We start from the raw sequence: 5,793 nt of genomic DNA on the forward strand, positions 1-5,793 counted from the left end.
AAGCAGCAGATTTTTTTATAGAAGTGACTTGAGATTTTGCAAGGTTATATCAAGCTCAGTCAGTTTTGGAGCATACTTTGTAAGAAGGGATCCTGTAGTTATGTGCACCGGGACATGAGCAGGCTCTCCATTGAGCCCGTCGTTTTGAAAGAATTTTCACCTTTAGATAAGCACAGAGGCAAAGTGTCCAGAAAATAAAAAGAATAGCAATATTAAAGTAGATCAGCTTTTCTTCAATTGTTGGTGTTTAATTTGACTAATATTCCAATTGGATTTTCCAATTGATTTTCCTTCTAGAGGTGAAATCAGTCTTTTTAAAAAGTACAACTTTATACTTCTTTAACTATTATGATTTATAATGACAGACATAGTCTTTTAAATTTCAAAAGGTGATAGACAAAGCATACTTCCAGGTAATCACTCATTTTGTCACTTTCTTTGGAATAAATACCACAGTTACCTTTCTGAGTATAGAAAAGAAATATACCTCTTTCCTAGGTGCATCAATTCTACAAAAGAAAATAGTCTTTTCTCTTTTTCTTATGCTAAAAACAAAGTTAACATTAGTCTTTAATATGTCAAAAAGCATATTTAATGTATTACATGAAACAGAAACTTTTTGCCAATCCAAAAGGGATCAGACAGTGTCATTTTGCTTCTTCTTGAGTCAGAATTCTTTATCTCATAATAGTTAATAATAAATACCAAAAACATTAAGACCCATATGAGCAAAACAAAAAGACCCATGTCTCTCACCATGCACCAAAGTAAAATCAAAATGGTTCAAAGATCTAAACATTAAAACAGAAACACTAAATCTACTGGAAGAGAAAGTAGATAGAAATCTTGAAGACATAGGGTTAGACATAGTTCATGAATAAAAACTAAACTGCATGGGAAATACTTCAAAGAATCAACAACTGGGATCGCATCTTATTAAAAAGCTTTCACACATCTAAAGACATCACCAAGATAATGAACAGACAATCCACAGAGTGGAAAAAATTTTTGCCAACCCTTCTTCAGACAAAGGACTAATATCTACATTATATAAAAAAATCTCAAAAACTACCATATGCCCCAAATTTAAAGACCCAATCCAAAAATGGGTGTCAGAAATGAATACATACTTCTCAGATTAAGAAGTACAACTGGCAAATAAACACATGAAAAAGTATTCAGCATCACTGGTTACTTGAGAGATGCAAATTTTAACAATGCTGAGTCCATCTCACCCCAGAAAGAATGGCCATTATTAAGAAATCAACCAATAACAAGTGCTGGTGAGGCTGTGGGGAAAAAGAAACCCTTCTCTGCTGTTGTTCGGAGTGTAGGCTGGTGCAGTTACTGTGGAAATCAGTGCAGAGATTCCTCAAAAAGCTAAAACTAGAGGTCCCATTTGACTCAGCTAGCCCCCTTCTTGGAATCTTCCCTGAAAATTAGAAGCATCATCATACTACAGAGATATATGCACAGCCATGTTTGCAGCAGCACAGATTCTCATAGCTAAATCTTGAAAAGGGCCAAAAATGCCCATCACCTGATGAATGGATAAAGAAAATATGCTTTTTTATAAAACGGAGTACTACTCTGTGACAAAGAAGAATAAACTTCAGACATTTGTAGGTAAATGGACACACCTTGAAACCATACTCTTAAGTGAAATAAATTGGACACACGTGTAAATGTCACATTATTTCTCTGTAGTGAAAACCTAAACGTGCAAATAAGGACCAAAATGTTTAACAGATATTGTGAAATAGGAAGAAAATGTTCAGATAGAAAGGGGAACTAGGGAGGTGGGAGAGGGAGAATGAAGGGAAAAGAAAAGAAATATGTGGAAGGGAAAATAGAAATAAAACTGTGTAAGGAAAGAGGGAAAGTGAAGCAGAAGGGAGGGGAGGAGAATGGAAAAAAAGGAAAATCACAATATACCACGTACAGGTACAAATTCCTTGTGAGGAGTGTGATCATTATGTATATCTAAAATGTACTGATAAATTAATTTTTAAAAATGAATTCACTTTGTCTTTTGCTTTCAGTTCTGCTTAATTATATTTTTTCTAAAAGGGGATGAATTAAGAAAATTAATACTTTACATTTACTTTGAACTAAATGTCACTTTTTGGGGCTGGGGATTTAGCTCAGCGGCAAAGCGCCTGCCTGGCAAGCTCAAGATCATGAGTTCGGTTCCCGGTACCGGAGAAAAACCAAACTAAATGTCACTTTTTTTGTGACAACCAAATGTGAGATTTTAGAATTTGGAAAGTTGACATTGAACTGCTGTAATTAAATAACTGTGTATCTAAAATTGTTTGAAGAACATTTTTATAAGAGAGGTGATAAATAAACATCTAGTTCATTCTTTTTCATGTAAAAATATTCAAATGATTATGGAAAAAAGTTATATGTTTAAGTAGTTCTTTAAAAATCATATGTAAGCTTATGATAAATTTATTGTATGTATGTATGGACAAATTCATATACAAATATTAATATATATGGATATATGCCGCAGATGAAGAAGTACAAATGGCAAGTAAGTGTATGAAAAAATGTTTCACATCACTGGTCATTCAAGAGATGCAAATTAAAACGACACTGAGATTCCATCAAACCCCAGCGAGAATGGCTGCCATCAAGAAATCAGCCAACAACAAACGCTGGAGGGGCTGTGGGGAAAAACAAAAAATATACAGAATCCACAAAAAAGGGCATACATGCTTCATCAGTTTGCTGTCCTAAGGAATGTCTGGAAGCTCATGGCCACTCTTTGAGCACCTCTTGTAACTGTAGAGGTGAAATGTAACTTGGATTAATGTCATGATATCTAAATATATTTAGTATTAAAATATTCACACAAGTTTTTCTCTTCCTGATGTATACATTTTTTGGCAGACTCTGGGCATATATATATATGTAATTTATCCTTTTGGAAAACCAAGTGTTTTGAATTGTGGTTTTTCATACATCCAGGAAAGTACCTCTTAAAGAGGAAAGTCTCATGAGTAAAACTGAAATCATTGTACTTTTGGCACAGTAGCTTCTACTTCAAAGAATTCAAAAATCAGGGAAACTTTCTGAAGAAAATCTCAAATAGCTTCATGGCCACCAGCTAAATGTAACTATATGTCATGGGACAAAAGTCAGCCACCTCTTCTGCTATCAAATAAATCAAAGAGGAGACACTGCCCAAATCTCAGTGAGGTAGATTTTTACTATTATCTGCAAAATTCAACTGTAGATTTTTATCATTTTAAGTTACTTCAATGTTTCTTTGCATTGGAATTGTTCTACTGGGTTCAAGCAAACATACTGAATATAGTGACTATATTGAAATAATACAGTGAAATAATACAAAAGCAAAACAAACAAAAAGGACTGACAGTCTTGATATTAAAAGAGACATAAACATAGGTTCCATTTCAGGAGCAGGCATATTTTAGAAGCCTGTTGTAAGGAAGCACCAGGCCAGGTTGAAAGTACACTCCCAGGTGCTCTGTGTTTGTGTTATGTTATAATAGCAGGAAGAAATGTGGGCACAGGCCTCATGGCTCAATACGATCATCAGGAGAAGCTTTAAAAGGCACTAACTCCTGGGCCCTGTCTTCTGTTATTTACACTTAACTTATTTGGGGTGGAGCTCAGTCATCTGTATGTTTTCAAAGCCTTCAAAGTGATCTACTGTTGGGTTGTAGTTCAGTAGAGGCCACTCCTTTATAGCTAATAGAGAAGTGGGACGGAACGCAGAGGGGGGGTGACAGCTGTCCAGAGAAGGTAGAGAGGAATCATGGACTAAAACCTAGCCAGAGGCAGGTGGGGTAGGGCATAATAATCCCTGCACTGTGGGAGACTGAGTCAGGAGGATCTCAAGTTTGAGCCCAGCCTGGGTCACTTGGTGACTTAGTGAGACCCTGCCTCAAACTTAAAAATAAAAAGGAAGTGAGAATGTAACTCAGGGTGAAAGCTCTAGGTTCAATCCCCAGCACCAGAGAAAACGAAAACAAAACAAACCAACAAAAATGCCTGGGCAGATAATAACGTCAATACAGTCACAAAGAAAATGAAAACAAGAAACAAACCTCTGGCATTATTAGCAGAATGATCGCAGTCCACAGAGGTTCTATAAGGATGTGGAGGCCACCAACACGGACTCCACATGGAAGCCACTTCCACAACATGCAGTGATTTGCAGTTCTAAGCAGAGCAACAGCCATGAATATTCATAAAAGCAAGGAGTTCAAAAACAACCAAATAGAGAGATTACAAAGTTACATCCCTTCATGTCATTTCAACAGTTGTTACTCCAATTGCAATTTCAACTTTACTTTTGATGATTATCTTTAGTTCACACTAGGGTCCCCTGATATTTGAAAATACGAGGTCTGTTCTTTATCTTTCCCTGAGGTTCCTCAAGAGGCAGATGAAATGTGTTTGGCCTAGACACTCTTTAAAAGAATTCTTGGATTTGTTATTCCTTTCTTCTTGTGCATATCCCAGGACAAATATCTAAGTGAAGTCCCTGTATTTAATTTTTGTTTTTCCATGTATTTGATTTTCCATAACTACTCTGCTTTCAGAGCTTTGCCCTTGTAAAGTTACTGTCTGTGACTCCACTTGGATTTTCATGCCATTTTCTTGTCCTCATTCCTCCGTCCTGGTGGACTGACTCTTCTCAGTTCCCTCCCCCTTGTCCTCAACACTCAGACATACTGTTACGGATTATATCTCAATGTTCCTCCAAAGCCTCATGCACTTATAGGTGGGGCTTGTGGGAGTGACTGGATCATGGAGTGTGACACTGGATTAGTCCACTGATGGGTTTAGAGCTGGGTGTGATGTTAGGAAGTGAAGCCTGGTGGGCAGAGGTGGGCCATGGACAGAGGAACCTGGAAGTATATATCCGTCCTCCTTGATCCCTGTCTTGGTTACTTTTCTCTCATTGCTGAGCCAAAATACCTGACATCCAGAATTAAAGAAGGAAAGGTATATTTACCTCACAGTCTGTGGAGGTTTCAGACCATAATCAGCTGCCTCCAAGGCATGATGGCATGGCACAGGGGCAACAGGCAAAGCAGCAGAAGGCAGCAAGAGCCACAAGAACCGAAGTGAAAGAACAAGCCTCTTTTCCTCCATTATATTGCAAGCAGGCTACCTGCCCTAGGGTGGGTGTAGCACTCACACCGTCCCTGTGCCCTCCCCTTGCACAGGATGAGGATGTTTACAAAGTGGTCCCCTATAGAGTTAAATTTCTGAACCTCTCAAGTTAACACAATGTATCAGCCATTACAATCTCATTCTGCTTCTGCTTCTCACTGCCCTGCCAGGGACTGTTTCTCCTCTGCCAGACTTCTCTGCCATGCTGCCCTGCCTTGGAACCCACCACCTACAGACTGAAAAGTCTATACACTGTGAGCTGGAGTAAATCTCTCCTTCTTTAACTTGTACGTGCTGGGTATTTTGTCCGCGCAGTAAGAAAGTATCTATGACACACACAGACTGAGACTGGAACATTGCATATTTGCATATTACTAAGGTCTTCTTAGCGCAAATACCTCTCTCTCTGAATTTATGCTATGTATTTTCCACTTTAAAATGTGAAATCTGGTGCTTTCCCTAATCTTTATGTGTTTTAAAGGAAATATTTTTCCTTGTTTTTTTTTTCTTTTATCCATTTACTATGTTATCTATAACACCCCCAAAATTATAAAAATATTTTACCACCCTTTCTCATAGCTAGTATCCTATGCTTGGTTATGAATACAAATCTTGAGGATCTTTGGGTATATAACC

This window comes from Chinchilla lanigera, unplaced genomic scaffold (genome assembly GCF_000276665.1).
Source record: "Chinchilla lanigera isolate Chin_1 unplaced genomic scaffold, ChiLan1.0 scaffold00070, whole genome shotgun sequence".
In the NCBI taxonomy this organism is placed as follows: domain Eukaryota; kingdom Metazoa; phylum Chordata; class Mammalia; order Rodentia; family Chinchillidae; genus Chinchilla; species Chinchilla lanigera.